At 36.0% G+C, this 20,711-nt stretch overlaps 1 pseudogene; it reads left to right on the top strand.

The window, feature by feature from the left end:
- Positions 1-16,611: 16,611 nt before the first annotated feature.
- Positions 16,612-20,711, top strand: part of LOC122361108 — a 43,844-nt pseudogene continuing 39,744 nt past the window's right edge.

Genomic DNA, 20,711 nt, shown 5'->3' with positions numbered 1-20,711 from the left:
GCAAAAGATTGCAAAGTGATTCCTGAGTGTTACTGTATGCCATCTAGTTAATTTAATGTGCTGCCTTCGACTGATGTTTGAAACTTTTTGATTGGAAAGGTTCTCTTTACATGAGTACCTGAGCACTATGCATCCTAATTAAGCATTTGTGCGCTTGATTACTAGAAATTATGCAAACAATATGTTAAATTGGAATTCATAGAAGGAATAAAATATTCACCAGTTCTGCCATAAATGAAACATTACGTGAATGACAAACCTAATTGCTGCTAAATGCATCCAAATGTTTGACTGCCAGTGGATATGTGTACATATAGTGTGTGGCCTTAGTAACATATAGCTAGAAATAACTGATAAACTAGTCTGTGATGAGTTATGGTGATTTTTGCCTTCTTCTTAGTCTTGGAACTTTGGGTTATTTCAGCATCTTTTACACTGGCATGCCAACCACCATTAAAGTTTTAGTTTGCCCCAAAATGCAAATGCATACTTTACACACCCTAATGCCATTCTAAGCTCTTATTTCTGTCTAAACAAAAAATAAGATATTTGAAGAATGTTTTAGTCAGTAGGATGCAATACTCTGCCTTTTTGGAGCTTAAGGAAAAAAAAAAGAAAAGTGTAATAAAACACACCATGAATATGATCTAAAATGTGTTATAACATACCTTATTTAATTAATAAGTGAGATTAATGAATATATATACAAAATGTATTTATAATGCAAATTTTTATAGATTAAATGAAATAAAATTATGCATTCCATTTTTATAATGCTTAACTACATGGTCTTGAAATATTATAATCAAGTACACATTTCTATATTATTAGTAGCACTTTTTGCCACATTACAAATATATCACTTTAATTTCTTTATGCTAAAAGTATGCATACTCTTAAACTGGGAATTTTAGTACACGCCTAAATACATATGAATGAATAGGTTTTTACTTAAGTAATACATTTCTATTGCATGTAATTGTGCATAATTTATTGTTTTTGTAATAGTAATTAAAAAGTGAGTAACGCCTTAAACACCTTAAAATAAAGTTTTACTGATTTTTATTATTTTTAATGCATTTAAGTTACATTTATTTTTACCCAGGAACATATAGATCCTACTGAATTGACTAAATTGCCAAAAAAAAATAGGTGAAATATTTTTGTGTTTCTCCATACACATTCATAATCAACATGAACTATATCCCCCATATGTCTTTTTTTAGTAGAATGTTTACTTTGAGATAAATTTAGAGTCTAAGCTATATGAGAAACTATAGAGACAGGTCACATAAGTCAAGTACAAAACACTGATCACAAACACACATCTTTTGCTGACATATCCTAAACGGTTGGTTGTTGCTGTGCAAAGGTTTTCTTTTTACATTGCTCCTTGATAGCAAGGATCTTCTCGATATGTGTGTAAGTCTGTAGGTTTATGACTATACTGCAGGTTGGCCTCGTAACCATTGCATTTGTTCGACTTCACAGATCATCACTTGATATCGCGTGGGAGAAAAATGTCTTGTGAATACTGATAGACAAATTAAGTCAAGGACGACCAAGATAAACAACAACAAAAACAACAACTCAATGAATATGTCTTCTATCTCCTTCAATTTAAATCTCATTGCACTGTCTCTTGGGTAATGCGCATGGAGGTGTCTTTGGAGGGTTTTGTATTATTAATGGGACTTGGTTTAAAATCACAAGCTCTATGCATCCATGAACCTATATTACCTTTCTCCTTCACTTGAAAAACAGAGTCTTACCAATGACACTGCTGGCAGAATTTAAAGTCGACTTCAACGTAAAAGAGAAAGAAAACAACCAAATGTATATCTATCCCAATGAAATGTGTTATTAATGCTTTATAATATAAGTTGTAAGGCATTTATTAGAGATTAGTTGATGATGATGAACGAATAATTTACAAAGAATAACTATGTGTTCATTGTTTTTAAAAATAGCATATCATGAAATAATCAAACACATTCTTGGTAAATAATATTTTAACTACATTTAAATCAATTCGTTTTTTCAGTGTATTAACATTTTACTAAGGATTATTTCATAATGCTATTTAAGATAACTTATGAAAGATTTGTAAATCATTAGCATATTACTTAATAATCATTTATGAATGTATAGTTTCGTAAATGAAATCATCATCTAATCACTTGTACATTATTTATATATACAAAACATTGATATTTTAAACAGCCACAAAGCATTGAAAAATATCATTAATTAATAATTTAAAATAAACAATGACTTGTACACAATTAGTTCTATGCAACTGAACGTTATTATAAAGTCTTTTTTCTTTTTTTTTGCCTCCATGAAAGGTTCGGCATGGCACAACATAATTCAAACACCAAAAATTGAAATGATGGAAGCACAAGTACATCTCATCCTTGAAATACAGGGAATTATGAATTCATTTTTAGCAATTCCGAGTCAGCTTCTGCGTCGCTGAGCAGGCAAGGGAAAATGTACCTCAGTGAATTTTATCAGGATGCGGCTGTCATTTTGTCTGTGTCAGCGAGTTGCATCTCTTATGTGGGCTTGTTGTTCATTTACATGCAGTCTGTACCACTGTGGATCACCACACAGCATGTCCACGTGTGTCTTCATGCCTGAACTGATGGGTTGTCTACATTTCTGTAGACTCTCACCGTATGTGAGAATATAAGTAATAGTGTTTTAGTGAACTGAATTTGAACTGTCTATGCAGAATTTGAGGTATAGAAGAACAATTTAAGAGCGTAGAGGAGCGAAGGTAACATTGATACAATGTTGAGTTTTCAAACCATAATTTTGGTTGAGATTTACATTTCAATGTTTGACGTATGTTGAATCAGTCTTAAATCTGATGAAAGCTCACAGCACAAGTGTGTGGAGGCAGTGACACTAAAGTAACATTAGGCTTGTTTGAGCTGAGCAAAATCTGCATAGAAATACACCGTGAGATGCAAGCTGGTTAAAAATGTGTCTAAAGGGTATTTGACTTAAAATGTTAATTATTTGATAATTATCAATTAATAGCATAATGGTAAATGCATTGTCATAGTCATTGATTTAAAAAAACACGATGCTGGGTTCTCCTTTAAAATGTTACAATTTACTATTAATATCATTTATCATGCTTTCCTGTAGCTCAAGTACTAGAGCATGGTGCTGAAAGTAAGGGCTGATAAAATGTAAAAACTGTAACTTTAATGCCATGTAAGTTGCTTTGAATAAAAGTGTCTGCTAAATGCATAAATGTAAATGTATAATGGTTAGATTACTATAATGGTTCAAAATGAAGCAGCTAGAACCAAGACGTCTGACCACATTATCTTGGTTCTGTCAACACTGCACTGGCTACCTCACTTATAAAGCCCTGAATGGTTCAACACCACAATATTTGAGTGGGCTCATATTGCATCATAAGAACTGCTATGATCTCGATACTCTTTTTGATAATACCTAGAATACCAAAATCAACTGCAGGTGGCAAATCATTTTCATATTTAGCACCCAAACTCCTTTAAGACTTTATCAAAGATCCATCTCTTTAACCTGGCTTACACATAACACCTAACACATTTTTATAATTCAAATCCGTTAAAGTGGCCTTATTATGGATTTTTGAAAATTACCTTTCATACAGTGCATAACGCTAAGTGTTCACTCTAAGAGAATAAAAAACATCCTGCAATGTTTTAAATCTGAAATTGCACCGTGTATAAAGTAAATGTCATTCAATTGTCGACTCTAAATTACTGAAACAACTTGTTTTTAAAATGAGTCCCAAGCCATTTCATGTTGGTGTCAAGATGACATACACTCCTGAACAAAATATTAAGACCAGGGGAAACATTACAGGTGTTCATATTTCATCTGTTGGATCATAACCAGGTTGTAAGTACTGCTTCAAAATGCCAAAAGAAGAAACAGGACCAAGGGACAAAAATAGGCAATTGATTAAAACCTGCATTTAAACAGACAGTTCATCAGCTGATCAAAATGTTAAGAATAAATTTAAAATGTAAAACAATCTGCACAAAAATATGTTTGAGTGTGGCAGGATTGTAGAGCCCCACTTGCAACATGCCATCACTGCCGAGTTTAAACTCAGCAAGACGAAAAGAGTTCAAAAGTCAAGTGACAGAACCCCCAAAAATTACCTGCTCTGCGCTGGAGGATATGGCAGGCTGTCTGTGAAGACACAGGCTGATCTCTGACCCAAGTGAAAGCCCTTTTGATGCTGACTGCAGACCAATAACCATAAGACGTCACCTGTGAGAGAAAGATTTCAAGAACAGAAAACGTCTTTAAAGTCCATTTTTGTCTTTGCCATCAGGAAAGCGTGAAAGTGTTTGCTGCCTGAAGAACAATGACATGAAAGTCATATTTTTGTGCAGATTTTAACTTTTTAAGGCTAAGGTCATAAACATTTGATCTGCTGATAAACGGCATGTTTGAGTTTAAATGCAGTTTTCCATAAATTGCCTATTTTCTATTTTTTGTCTCTTGGTTCTGCTTCTTCTTTTGGTATTTTGAAGCAGTACTTCTAATGTATCCCCTGGTCTTAAGATTTTGTTCAGGAGTGTATTAGCATATTACCTGATCCCTTGCACGAGCAGGCCTGGGGAAACTTAATTTTGCTACTACGAATCTTTAGGGAGTTGTCGAATAAATAAGGTAAAATAAACGCATATTACAAGAAAATGAAAGTGTTTTTTGACTAAGCATGCATGTTTACTGGCTGTTTGTGTCTTACAAAACCAAAATATGAACCTTTCATAACCCATAATTAAAGACACTTTAAAGGATTCTTAGACTGCATTAATTAGGTCAACAAGAACCAGGTACACTTCCCATAACATCCCTTGTACTTGTTACCAGAAGAATGGCATCTATGCTAGATCACCGTAGCCACCCAGATCTAGACTTGATCCAGATCAAATGGTCACTCCAGCCAGCCGGATCCAGACCAGATGGTGGGATCAGCACCTAAAGATGCCTTGGTTTCATCTGACCAGAGGAGAACAACATACTATTTCCATGTTTAGTACTGTGAAGCTACTTTTAACACAGGCTGCACTGTAAAAAGCACTATACAAAAATGGTGACTTGCCATTCTGTACTAAGTTTCTATACTACGCCCATACATAGCACCTTTTGACCTTTCCTTTAAGGAGAAATGAAGGCAAATGAGAATGGACAATTAAAGAACTTAGAATGGCGATTATTCATTAAATTGTAGTCAAAAGCGCGGTCACCTGGCCTGCTTTTTCAGGCAATCATATATATTCCAGGATCAGTAGTATATGAATTGAAAGTAACTAATTTCATTCGTTTTAGCCTGTTGCCTTTGAAACATAAAAACTCTCATCTGATTTATCAAATTATGATACTTAGAAGAAGAAGAAGAGGAGGAAGAAGAAGAAAAGCCTAATGGGTTAAAAATGTTGTCACGTGTAAACTGTGATTGTTCAAGGTGATGAGGGCAATCAGTTTGCATAGGAAGAGCTGTTCTCCAAGAAGATAGTGACCGTCTTCACCCCTCTCAGGAATATGTCACTCTCTTTACATAAATGCCACCATGCATTTGAGGGAGGAAGGTCATCTATAAATATTACAATCCCCCTTTGTTACAGTGTCCGCTCTTTTTGGAATTCCTGGCGTTTAAACATTCTGAACACCATAAAAAGACTGTGCCAAGGTATGCACAATCACCTATTCTAGGTCATTCTATTTCCTTCTGTTCATTGTATCGAGGCAATATCAGTGTGTGAATTATGCGCTGACATTAAGATGCTTTTACTCTTTGCGTAAATGTATCATTTTCACATTTCTGGGGTTATCATAATGGTTTGACTTCTACAGTGGCAAACAGAATCTAAAAAGATATATATGTTTTCTCATTTGACCAATAGCAAAAGAAAACATCACAGAAGTGTTCGTCACAAGGATTTGTTTGCCTTTAAAACGCATCTTAACAAAACACTAAAACTTGTGATATACTTTTTATATGTAAATTGTCAATAATTTAATGTTTTAACTATAATAAAATAATAACTGTTCGAATCCCAAAAACAAAAAGGGCATTTGTTAGTTTGTTAATTTAGATTTTGTGAACACATTTTCATTTCACGTTTTTATATAGTTTAGTTTCAGTTTTAGTTTTAATTAAAGTTTAGCAGAATTAACAGATCAGTATATAAATGGAAATTAGTTAAGTATAGGTGTGTGCCAAAATGAAACAGTCAGGCCTTTTTATTAAATAAATCTATAGAAATTGTTTTTCTATCTAATTATGTGTGTTGAGATTTAATACAAAAAAAGTTATGATATTGTAACTGTACTGTTCTGCTCACTTTATTTTGTGAACATTTGTGCATAAATCATAACGGCAGAAATTCAAAAATAACGGCAATTGCAAACAAAGGAACATTCCAGCGTAATGATAAAGGAAGCGTCCTTGATTATTAGGAGTATAATCCCGACCTTTAATTTTTCACCCATCTTAGTACACAATAGAACTATAGAAGATTCAAGTCATAAATAGGAAAAATATTGAATCTCTATGGTCATTTTTGAATGCAATGCTACTGGTCTATTTGGATTAAATGATCTATGCTAAGCTATGCTAAAAATGTTATCGCCAGACACAGAGATTGGCTGAATAGATTACAAAACAGTAAAACTCAATTTATTAACTTTGGGGGAGTTGTAGAATGAGCCTATTTCCAAAAAATGTGGAGTGCTCATTTAACAGTAGGCTTATATTTATGACCGACTTGCGGCCTTAATGCCAAATGGTTCTGGTCTGGTACAGAATCAAATTAGTGATGCTGTCAGAAAATGAGTTGAGAGTTCTGTTAAGTATTGCAGGTGCAGGTTGATCAAACAGGACCCGTGCAGGCTTTATTGCTTTACATCTCTCCACCACATAACCCCATGTGCGTGATGTGCCATTTATTTCCCTAAAGCGCCACAAAGCAGTATATTTTTCCCGCTAAGGTGAGAACAAAAATAATTATTTATTTTTAATATTTATTGTTTAATTATTTAAAAAAATAATAATTATTTATTTTTCAATAACTGTTGTTAGTTTAATTTTGTTTTAGTTCAATTATTTTGTCATTTTTATTTTATTTCAGTTTACGACATTGTTTTTCATTAGTCGTTTGCTCTTAGTTTTAGTTTCGGTTTACAAAAAATAAGCTTGCTCAGAAGCTCTTAATGACATAATGCACTCTAAGCAAAAGGCATTTAAACTCTGTGAGATTATACGAGGAAGGATGAAATAGAAATTTCAGGTAATTATTTGCTTCCCTGCCCTTAGCCCTCAGTCATATAAATTTTTGCTTACCACAGAGGTAGAGAGCATACAACAATGACCTGTGCAGTGGAGAAAATGGCCTCCTAGGGAGATTATATGGATCGCATTTTGTATTTACAGGATAGCTGTCTCAAAGTGTGAGTGGAACACATCTGAATAATCAAGCCTGTGTTGTCAGCAGCTTTGCGCAGGGATAAAGCAATTTAGTGGTCTGCCAGTCCTGTATATAATAATACATAATTACATAAGCATAATTCTTCCTGCAAAATTAAAGACATTTGCAAATAAAAACAAATAAACAGTAGTTAGTGTTTACTCTCACTAGTGGTCATTTTTGCATTTTTTTGAGTTTTTTTTGTCTTTGTTAGGTTAGTTCAAAATAATTTCACTATGAAAGAGCTACATTCTGGCACCGCCCCCATACTGAGAAATGCAGTTACACAGCTACTATGTCTTTACTCATATTTTTTTCGCCCGTTCTTGTCTTTACTAATTTCTTTTATCTGCTTTTGTGAATTAAAAAAAGGAAACTGTATTGGACCACAGGGAATGAGGACTCGCTGAAACAAAGTGAACATGATTGTTTTCTCTCTACTATTTGAGTCAAATCCATAGTACTCCAAACCAGACTTTCTGGCACTCAGACAGTTTGACAATCTGTATTTCTCAGTTTAGCCATCAGCTGCTATATCTTTGACTGGCTGAACTCAGGAGGAGTTCTTTAATGCCTTGTGTTCCACAGGGACCTCTTGTCTTTTGATTAACAGCCTTGGTTGTGTCTGCAAAAAAGCCATCCATCTGTCCTCACATACTTCATCTCTTTTTGGAAGCACAGCCCAGTGCCAGTCTGAATTATTATCACTCAGTGACTTTGATGAGCCTCTCTCTCTCGCTTTCTGGCACTCAGGGCAGAGGCACATGTTTAGATGATCGATAGATTTCCGCTCTTTCGTCAGTGAAGTGCGTTTGAAAATGTTTGGAGTGCTGCAGCTAACATGCAGGCAGTAGTTGCTCTTGGAAGTGTTTGTAGCTCTTTTAAAAGAACCAAAAGTGTTCATGCAGCAAAGTCCATAATATTTCCAAATATTGTCACCACATTTAATAATGAAGCCAACAAGGATACAGGAGAAAATTCAACACAACAACTGAAATAAACAATGCTGCATCAGAAACCATGGTAGAATCAGGGCTTAATTAACAGAGAACCATATTCAAAGTAAAACAGATTTCAAAAGTTCCTCAAGTGTGGGAACTAATGGCTAGCCAAACAAGTTGCAGGAACGTAGGCAAACAGTACAGGAAACTAAACCAGAACACAACAAATGGAATATACACAACATATTGAAAGGTGTAGACTGGACACTGGGGAAAAAAAATCCCATTGGATTGGGTTCTGGAGGAGGGCATGGAGCAGGCGAAGGGGCAGGATTCAGGAACAGGAGGAGCTGAATGGAGACCCATAAGACAGCGCTACACCAGAAGCTTTAGATGTAAATTCTTTTAAAATCAATTCCCCTGGAGACCCACAACCAGGTCCATGTGAACAAGATATATAAGAACCAGAGGGGTAATCATGCCACACTCCCTGGATGATTGCTTTTGCATGCAGCATAATAAGTCCCGTCAATGCCCAGTGGCGATTGATTGTGAAATTGCATTTTGAAAACATAACTTTGCGTATTGATTTAGCAGACACAACGATTAGCTCTGTATGCCTAGGCTAATGGATTATGATTTATACTTCCCTCGCTCTAGAAACACTATCAGAGTAACCTTCAATTTATCATAAGGATGTGTGCCGGGATGACAATGAGCAGATAATTTCTTGTCAATGCTTTTGTAGAGCATCAGACGTTTTTAGCATGAAAAACTGGCCCTCAGAATACAGATAGAATACTGTTCCTCGCTGCGCTGTTGCATTTAAATAAGCAGCGGTTTGATAAATGACTGTGCGGTGGCCTGATGACCCAGTCGAATATGTAGCCCTATTATGTTTAAGGGAGAGTGCTACATGTCTAGATCTGCACTCCTGGGAGATGAGGCACCCACAGTGCTGGGAAATAAGCGAAAGTCAAAACTTCTCCTAAACCAGTTAGATCATTTAGAAAGTGGCCTATTTTCTTTTTGTCAAGCTATTATTTATTTATTTTTTATTTTTTCACAGCTCCGCCTTTTCATTATGTTACATTATTCAGGTTATCTGGATAAGGGGGCTGCATTCATGTTCCATTTCTAAGAATCATCTTTCTCGCTGTTAGATAAGCTGCGCGCATTTGCATAATGTCACATGGTGTGTACACTTCTGGTGCTCGACTAGTGACATTACCTCCAGTTCATGAAAGTTATTGTGAAAAAAGGTTAGATGACAAACTGTACTTAACATGCTGGAGCCATACTGTAAAATCACCCTAAGCATGGCTGACAAGCAAAAGACAAGCTAACCATATCCTTCCTATCTCCTCCACACCTGCCCAGAGTTGTGAGCTTCAATGCATACCTATTTATATTCCACACACACCCGCACACACACATGTGCACACATTCTCACAATACTTGTCTGGGGCTTCATATTCCCATGAAAATTCATGCAGTGGCTCTAGTGGGCCTGTGATCATTCTGGTCGGTCTGGGGGATGTCATCCGACAGATGCCTTTTATATCATGAGAGGAACCACCTGTTAAACATTTATGGCTTGAGCTTCGTGCCTGGAATTCTTTCCAATTATAAAAAAAAAAAAAAAAACATGCCTGCATCTCCATTCAGAGAAAATAAGAAAAGAATGTGATACACCTGCCGCCCATGAGTAAAAAAGCAATGCACAGTTTTACATTTAATTCAACTTTGTGAGGCATGTTAGAATGGTAATGCTTAAGATACAGCTTAATACTCACTGTGAGAGAAAGAACACATACTGCACTGTAAAAACACTGTATTTCAATTGAAATAACTTGTTATCCTGCTGCCTAAAAATGCTTAGTTTAGTCATCTAGAATATTCCAGTTGTCACTTAAATTAACATTTAGTAACTTAAAAATTGCAAGTATTTTCAAATATTTCGAGTTGAAACAACTATTTATTATTTTTTAATGGTCTTTTGAATGTAATTATGCTCATGGTCTTCTGCTGTTCCCTCAGACACAGTATGTGTTTTGCCAACAAAAGTCTTAGTAACCAAGTATCTGAGTACTGCTGTGTTCAGGCATGTCATTTTATTGACTATTCTCTGATGAACATGACACGCATTTCCTTGGAAGAGGGATGAGGATGTAGTGTAAAGCTTACCTATAATGACAAGCAAGATGGAGTTAAAATTCAATCACAGTCTTTAGATGCTCACTTGTGTCAAACGGCACAACCCAGCTCAGCAAAACTGCAGAGACGATGCCCCATTTGTTAAAGTGAAAATATACATTTCCTTTAAATGGTCACAGCAATTTGTTTGATGAAATTTGTTTGATGAACAAAATTAAACTATTTAGACATACCACAATAATCATAATAACAATTTTGTGCACAACATTATTTATATGAAGAGTAACAAAATCTCATGACAATGACTTAAAACTATGTATATAAACATATATTTATACATACCATGATGATCATTCTCATGTCAGGTCATGCAAAGGAAGAGGAGGAGGAGAGGTATGATTGCAGTTTTATTTACAATTGCAATTGAAACGTAATGGCAGAGTAACATAATATAGTAACAGAGGTCACCCCTTCAGATAAACAGCACTGAATCAGGTTCGTGTATAAATCCAAGATTTATTGATGGCTTCACAATGGTTTTAAAATCACAAGGGGAGACTTTACACATAAGTTTATCCAGCAAGAGCTGAGCATAAACCATGCCGAACACAAAAAAATTACACAAAACCCATACAAATGAATTTATAATAGGAAAGAAGACCTTGTGATTTACACAATTCATCAACCGTAAATACCACTTCAAATCTAGCTCAACTCTGCATCAGCATTAGACATATAGTGTCCTCCTTGGAATAAGCAATGGGAGAAACAAACAAAATACAAAAAAGAAAAAAAACTAGTCTGCCCAAAGGGCTGTTTCCAAATTAATTTGGCCCAATTACCAGTTTAAATACCCAAGCGGACTAACAAAACCAAAACCAAACAAACCAAAAAAATAAACTCAAAGTAAACCAAGAGCAACAAATGGGCTCTGTAGAGCTGACACACATAATACAACAACTTTATTATTTATAGTTAGACAACCATCATCTATTAAAACATAAAAAACGTCAAACAAACTCCTAACCTTGTAAGGAATCCAAAACGGCATTTACAAATCTCTCGCCTATGAGCCGTAGGTTTCGTAGAACTGAGAAATGCCTTTATTCTCGCTAAAACAAACCACATTTTAAAACACTTAATCTCAAATCGAGTCAGACCCATCTCCTGGATCCGAAGAGATCCACCTGCGAACCGCCCTCAAACAAACAAGTATCAGTCTATTTCTGCCGGCCAGAAACAAACACCTACCATTCTCATTCCATTGATCTTAATACATAGCTAACCACACCCCCTTCATTCATAATGCTACTCCTCAGACATCACGTGCCACAATATAAAATGTATTTTAAATAAGGTCTCAGGTTTTTACTTTTAGGAAAATTCACAGGAAATAGCTTACTTTTGTTGACTTTTGGATAGATCAGTGTTTCTTTCTCAGTCATGGACTGAATGTCCCCATAACACTGCACATATTGTTTCCTTCATCTCATCTGACATACAAATTTTAGTTCATGACTTTGTAATGTTTTACCCCATACACTGTGACTACATAGCTCTAAAAACTCAAGCCTCCATTAAAAATCAGTGTGAGTTATATTTCAAAGTGCTGACTCCCACTAATTTGTTTTTGTCAACCAGTGCAATCTCTTTTCAATATCTCTGTATTGGTTCCATGTGCAGTTTACTGAAAACAGAGAAATAATTAGATGCCTGTTGTGGTACTTCACGAATCATAGCGAGCTCAGTAAGTGCAGCAGACCACTTCGGTACACTAGCCATTATCAAGTCTGTCATGTTTGCAAAATGAGATCTTGGCCTCAGAATGACAGGCTGACTCAACACCAATCATTATTGACAACCCATAAATTCTTCACGCTGTACTGTAGTTATCAAGATTCTGATGATGTGTCATCTTGACAATGGTTTCTTTGATGATAAGTAATGCTCCAACCTGTCCTTCAACCAATACTCTCGTATAGGTCTTAAACCTATTGGCAATGTAACATTTTCATATTAATGCTTTGTACTCGTTTATCTGCGTTGTGTGTCAGGTTACATGTGAATCAGTTGGTAGCAGATTGTGTTATATATGATTATATGTAATCATGTGCCATATGATCATGGGTTCGATCCCAGATAAAGCATTTTTTATATAAAATGTATATGCACTATAGGATTTGCACTATTTCTGTAAGGTAAAACTATTTCTTTAAGAAAAAAATGGATCAAATACCATGAGATCGGTGTAAAGTCCACACATTGCATTTAAATAAACACACATTTTGATCGGTAATGAGAGTCATGCATCATTTCATGACATCCATTATTTTTACGCCTGTTTGAGAGCGCTTAAATTTAAAACTTAAAAATAGATCATAACAAGGTGCTTTTTGCTTAGAGGACAGGACAGGACAGGCTCAGTAACATCAAGCATGCAGCAAATGTTCATTTTGCATATTTGTATAAATGTAGTAGAGTTAGTGATGGCTGCAAAACCTTTCTGCAAAACCTGTAACAAACAAACAAACAAAGAAAACCTCCTTTGGATTTAATTATTTCTGAATCTCTGATGGTGATTTAAAATTAACGTAGAACGTTCTGGCCATCTGTTTAATAGACAAACAAACCACACATAAAAAACGGACAACTTTTAACCTTTAATGCACAGGTGTGTAGAGAAGCATGAAATATTAGCAGTTGGTTTGTGTACCCTGCTAGTAGCACATTAAATTTAGTCACAAGGGTGGGCAACTCAAGGTCGTTGTCAGGAGTATAGGATATGCTGGCTCCCTATGGAGAGAGAGGTGAGAAGGTTGGTGAGACTCAGCATGAAGGTGTTAATGTTGTGTGCTCCACCTCCATTTATGAAATACACTGCCAGTTTTGTCTTGACAATGTGCCCGATTCTCTCTTCTGTCCTGTGACAGGATCAGATCTTATAGGCTAGTCAAGATTTTACTGTGGAGCCATTAATAAAAGTAAAAAAAAAGGTCTTGTTATTATACTCATTGCACACAATATCATTGCGTAGTACATACACATACTTGGAAACACCAATCGCATACAATTTGAAAATAAATTGACTGACATAGATCAGGGAACAAAAGAGCACAGTTGAACTGAAGTGGCCCATTTCCGCAGTACGTTCTGTGACTGTTTAATTAGTTGAACTACACAAGCTATTTCCACACATTGCAGTACTCTAACCGCAGAAACAATAAGATAAATGGCTCTCAAACTCTTATATTTTACGGTTCATCCCCCCTTATTATCGCTATCATTGCATAATAGGTATAAAGATTATCATTCATTTATTTATCGCTATATTCTCCTAAATCCATAAGACTTTATTTTTTAATCTTTTGTACAGAATGTGCATTCAAAATTTAATTTGTTTGGACTGCTGCTTTTCAGTCTATCCCATTTCAATTAAGGTTACAATAATTATTTATCGTATTTATCTCATGCTTTGAAAAACTCTTAATCTCACGATTAATATAATAAAGCCATATATGACCAAGATAAGAGAATTTTTATTTCATTTTTTATTCGATTTATTTGGTCACCCTATTTATGAATGCACCGCATGCTAGCCTGCTCACAACAGGGGTTGGGTCTTTATTAGCATCAGGTAATGTAGGATTTTATTGCATGACAAGATGCTCACCGCAGTGGCCTCTTTGAATGGATAAATTATTACTCTTCACATTCCATGCAGCCCACACAATGTGAACCACTCTATATCTGTCTCAGCCTCTAGCATTCGACATCATGTATCCTTCAAACTGAGAGATGTTGTTGACTTGAAGGTAAACAGTCTGGCTTTACGACTAAAATGTAAGATTTGAAGCATAACAGCATTTCCTCTAAGGATGATCAGTAAGGACCCTCATGCTGCTTCCGATGAGCGAAAAAGCACAAATATGATTTTAGAACAACATACATAGAATTTGTAATTCTGTAGATACTTTAACACCAGTGCATTCGTTCTGTATGCTTAGTAGATGGGTGCATTAATTGAGGCATTCAGGATTTTGATGTTTAGCAACAGACTAATTTTATTTATATTATTAATTGCGGACTTGAATAGTCGATGTCATTCAAAGTTGAAGGTGCCCTTCAGTAATGTTGACGGTGCACTATTGGATTTTCACTTAATAATTATTTGTGTGTGTGTGAAAAAGTATATTTGTTATAGTCTACTTGCATGTAATGTACTTTTGCACAATTTGCATCTGCTGTTCTGCAGGTTATTCACTAGATTAATGCTCTCGGTGCAGCTCCTGCAGTTGTCAGAGACATGATCCTAAACTTCCTTGTTCACTGTTGGCTACAGCATTATTCATTCAGACACTATATCCACATTTTTAAATTGAATTGCTCCCTGAGTAAAATAGAACATTGGTCCAATTAACCACAGTATAGAACAGATTTCTGCAGTTGCAGATTTGTATAACCGCTCTTATTTTCCATCCAATTGAACTAGAAGATTATAGCATGAAATGGGGTTTAACAAGCCAAACAATAGAGCACTTTTCCCTCTTGTGCATATAAAAAGTTGCAAAAAGAAAAAAAAAAAGTACAGCATTTTCAATTTGACTGAAAATCCCTTTAACTAAGCGTGAACTTATTTTATGAGGTGTACATTGAGAAATGTTTGTTCTATATGGGATGATAACAGAGGGCACGAGCGTCGCAGTGGCTCTTTGCCATGGCTTGCAGACAGTAAAACTAATTAGATCTCACAAAGAATAAAAAACACTCCAAATTCATTGGAAAAGAAGGACACCTCTAGACCTTGATAAGATTAAGTGATTCGGCAATTTCTGAGCTTCACAAAAAACCTTACTTTTACCAAATAAATGTTTTACTAGCCAAAGAACCAGAGAAGGAGCATTAATGAATTAAATATACAACACAATCAATGAGATACAGACAAATAATGAATTACAATTCATAGTCCATGTATACCGACTGTTGAATTTTGCATTGTGAAACACTTAGGTTAACGTTTATTTAATTAACATTTTAAAAAAAATGTTTAAAATCACTTTAAAATCAAACAAAGCCCCCAGCACTGTCCTAGGATGCATTTAAACCGGCTCTTTTCTTCAGATCAATACAGAGGGGCACCCCCAACCCCTTCTCCAGTAAGTATTGTGCACGCGCATCCGTTTATTCAATGCGAACTGACAGCCCTACATAAATTTCTGTGATATCCAGAGTGAGAAATAAATATAATTTTAAGGAACCCAGAAAATCACAGTGGTTGAAACGGAATGTGACGATTATGTGCAAACTCTTCTCTAGACTACAAAGTAATCCTAACAGCCTATAATGCATAGACTGTTCAACAGGCTGATATATTCATGCTGACGAGCTCGATTGAAACGATTTATGTTTTTTTTTTTAAGCAATTTTATCAGATGAGAAATTCACAGGATTATTTAATTATCGTCGTGGACAATTAGGGACCGATGGTTTTTAAGCTCTCTTTTTTTAACTTCTCTAAACAGGTCGACGCTTACGCTACATAAATACTGAGCACCATGGACAGCGCTAAAACGTACGATCAATGATCTGACACGTTAATCGTGCGATGTGTCGTGCGACAGAACCGGGAAGGAGCGTCTGCGCTGCGGAGGTTTTTGTCCTCTTAACCTGGATGTTGCGCCCACTAATCCTCAGGAGAGCAGACGGACTTAGACGTCAGATGAGAAGGAGGTACACTAACATCAAAACGGTAGACTACAGTTCCACGGCATATGACGATTGTAATCGCCACACGGTGGAGCAAAGGGACGCCAAACTTTATTCCCACTTTTGAACCGATGAACCGAAGCAACAAAGTTCAGCAATTGCAAAAAAAAAAAAAAAAAAAAAAAAATCGCCGTGCGTCTCATCCAACACTTAAAATCTTCTTCAAATAACTATCCTCTTTATGGATCGCAGTCTGTTGTCAAAACGCCACAGCACATTAAATGTTTTGCTCTCCCCAGAAAAACAATGCAGTGACTTTTGCTCAATGTGCGCTCAGAACGGATTGCGATGATTGCGTCCAACTCGAGCGCGATCAGTTGCAGGAGGGCGAACAGCGCGCTGTGCCTCAGTGCAGTGGAGGAACATTTGGAGGCGTCCTCCTCCTATCGCAACCTCAGTCCCACCGGCCACCTGCTCGTAGCGGTGACCTTGGGCTTCATCGGCACTTTCGGATTCCTCAACAACCTTCTGGTCCTCGTGCTCTTCTGCCGCTACAAGATTCTGCGGTCTCCCATCAACTTTTGCTGGTGAATATCTGCTTGAGTGATCTCCTGGTTTGCGTGCTGGGAACGCCGTTCAGCTTCGCGGCGAGCACTCAAGGGCGATGGCTCATCGGCGAGACTGGATGTGTGTGGTACGGCTTTGCCAACTCGTTGTTAGGTGAGTGTTTTGGAGAATGAACTGCCTTGCTGCATCTACTGTAAGCTATGTTGTTCAGTTCGTCAGATGTTACGTTTTTTCATTCAGTAAAGACCTCAACTGGAATCAATCGTTCAAAAACTGTTAATCAGTAGCTAAAGTATTCAGTTGCAAGTTTAGATTAACCACAGACGAGAAGCCTTTCAAACTAGTTTAAAAGACAAGTGTCACTCTTAAAAATGCTAGTTTCATACACTTTAGAAAACGTGCATAAATATAATACAAACTGTTTTCTGCAAAACTTGTAACACTCATTGGTGTTGAATTAGTCGAAATTTTTTGTAATATGTAAACAAAAAAATGATAATCAATAAATGTGTATACCGCCATTTCATTTTCCGGAATTAAAGAATCTAAATGTCACAGCTTTAATATAGTCCAAAAAGTGAAAAGCTCTTAGTGTTTTAAAGAATTTCATAGAAATGCAGTTTTGAATATCTTCTTACATCCATTACAAACAGACAGAGTCCACATCAGTACACAGACAGAATTGCAGCTTATAACTGCAGATGAGTCTGAAGGTTCTTGCTGGAGGCAGCAAATCTTATGCCCAAGTAAATTTAGTACCTTCAACTGATGTGATTCTCAGTCAATAGCTCAGTGATGAAACACCACTTGGATAGCAGCTTTCCTGTTTTTTTTTGTGCTTGCCTACCTTTATCACAAATTAACTGAAATGAGACATGAAGCATTTGATGTTTTTCATAATTCAAAGATTTCGTTCCTCTCACAATGTTTGATTGATGTCATTTGTCTAGCAGATTGACTTATATTACTTATATTGTTGTTTTATTGATGCACGACTTCAAAACTTACAGGAAATAAAATGCAGTTTTGTCACAAATTTTGATTACTGTTTCAGTGACTGTATATTTTAGTAGATATCATTACAAATAAAATATTGGACAGTTATTAATGTGTACATGGACTATTAGCTGAGACAGAGGGAGATGCCATTAAGGACTTGAGTCTGATGAAGACAGAAATGTAAGGAAAAAGAAAATGCTAGAAAAAGCACAATGCCAAACAAAGAAATCAAGATCATTGGTTAAAATCTTCTCTTATCCTTTCTTTGTCTATGTGACCAAATCTGAGACAAGCACACTGACCTCTCAGCAGAACATAGCATGTCAGGCTCACTTCAGCCTTTGGGTTTGATAACTATTAGCACGTCTGTGAGCTTAGTGATTCAAAAATACCTTTTTGGTTGGAAAGCGAGGTTGTTATAGATAAATGCATTTTCAGTTTTTTTTTCTTTTCTTTTTTTAGAACGGCATAGTATCTTAGAATCATTCATCACTTTGAATCACAACAGTCACCACTGTGTTTTTCAGCATTCATTAACATTTGTTACATTAGAAGGGCATAGAACAGTGAAGATAATAACATTGATGTTGAAGATGTAACTCCTTATTTGCTAAAAAGGATCTGTTGTTCAGTCAGGAACACTAGTAAACTGTAATAAAAATGTCATCAGCATGCAGTCACATACATCAAATCCATTACTATCAATCCATTTAGTATTTGCGATGTTAAATGTTGCCAAAAGTGTGTGTTTGATTTCTCATGTCATGTTTCAGACTTAAAGTCCCCTATTATGGATTTTTGAAAATGACCTTTCATGCAGTGTGTAACACATCTGTAAATGAAAACATCCTGCGTTTTACATTTAAAAGTGCACCATGTATAAAGTTATTGTATCTCAAAGGAGTCATTTTTTAAATGTCCCAAGCTGTTTCTTGTTGAAGAATTTGTGTTAAAGTAAAACATTTGCACATTGCAGGGACAAAAAATACCTCTTGGATGTATAAGTAGTATTTGTTCTGTGTTTATATGTGTATATATTTATTTTTATTTTTGCATTTGATCAGATCAGATGCCCTAACCATGCTCGAACCTCAGATTGTTTTGAAACCTCTTTGTTTTACAGTATGTCTAGAGAAGGATCAGTATAGTTATATTCTCCAGTAAGTCTCTTCTGAGCAAAGAATGTTTTTCTTTTTTTTGGCATCACAAGGCTGCCAGTGAATGCTGCAGAGCAAGACAAATCACATTTGATTGCTTTGTTTTTGGGAAAATCACCTCTTGGCAGCTTAACATAGCCAGAATATTAGATTTTGAATCCACCTCAGTATGGCTTGAGATCTTATGCAATTTTTCAGATACTTACTATATCCTATTAATGTGTTATGTGGACAATTTATCATTAGAATAAGCAAAAACAAAAACAAATGGCTTCTTGTCTCATAAAATGTTTATGATTGTTGGTTTCATCTGGATTCAATTTGAAGAAAGTAATCAAAAAGTCATTTCATACTGCAGCACTGTGTTCTTGAGCATTGATCCCAGAGGAGCACTTTAAAAAGTCTGACCATGTAGTGCATCAAAATTAAAGTTACATCTCTCCTTAACTTAGAAGAAATTAAATTAATGTCTGCCAAATGTGTTATTAATATGATTAATAATACCGAGGTTGCTGAGCATGATAAATATTACAATGGTAAACTACATAAACTAAAAACTATGTAATATGCATATTGCTACTTTATTCAATGGCCTCTATGTCACCTATATGTACATATACATATACAGTACTGTGCAAAAATGAAAAAATGCTGTAAACAAAGAATGCTTTCAGAAATATAAATAATGATTGTTTATTTTTGTCAGTTTACAAAATGCAAAGTGAGCGAACAAAAGAAAAATCTAAATAATCTTTTGCCTTTAAACCAACATCAATTCTTATAGGTATACTTGCACAAAGGATTTTGTAGGATTATAGTTGGGTGTATGATCAACCAGTTATACCAAACAGGTGTTAATGATCATCAGTGTCACACGTAGGGTGAAACCCAGTCATGAACTGAAACAGAAACAGCTATGTAGGAGGCTTAAAACTGGGTGAGGAACAGCCAAACTCTGCCTCCAAGGTGAGGTTGTGAAAGACAGTTTCATGTCATGTTAAGAATGAGCACAACAACAAGACACAAGGTAGTTATACTGCATCAACAAGGTCTCCCAGACAAGGTCTCCCAGACAGAGATTTCAAAGCAGACTGGGATTTTACGATGTGCTGTTCAAGCTCTTTTGAAGAAGCACAAAAAATGGCAATGTTGAGAAAATTAGACGCAGTGGTCGGTCAAGAAACCTTAGTGCAGCAGATGAAAGACACATCAAGCTTATTACCCTTCGAAATCGGAAGATGTTCACCAGTGCCATCAGCTAAGAACTGGCAGAAACCAGTGGGACCCAGGCACACCCATCTACTGTCCGGAGAAGTCTGGTCTTCATGGAAGAGTTGCAGCCAAGAAGCCATAACTCTGACATGGGAACAAGGCCAAGTGACACAAATATGCACGAAAACCTAGGAACTGGGGTGCACAAAAATGGCAGCAGGTGCTCTGGACTGATGAGTCAAAATTTGAAATATTTGGCTGTAGTAAAAGGTAGTTTATTTATTGAAGGGCTGGAGAGTGGTACGATAATGAATGTCTGCAGGAAACAGTGAAGCACGGTGGAGGTTCCTTGACTGTTTGGGGCTGCATTTCCACAAATGGAGTTGGAGATTTGGTCAGGATTAATGGTGTTCTCAATGCTGAGAAATACAGGCAGATACTTATCCATCATGCAATACGATTAGGTAAGTGTATGATTGGCC

Source organism: Puntigrus tetrazona, chromosome 2 (assembly GCF_018831695.1).
Source record: "Puntigrus tetrazona isolate hp1 chromosome 2, ASM1883169v1, whole genome shotgun sequence".
NCBI classification, from domain to species: Eukaryota; Metazoa; Chordata; class Actinopteri; order Cypriniformes; family Cyprinidae; genus Puntigrus; species Puntigrus tetrazona.
Note: the sequence above shows the minus strand (reverse complement) of the source record. Positions and strands in the feature narration are given on the sequence as shown.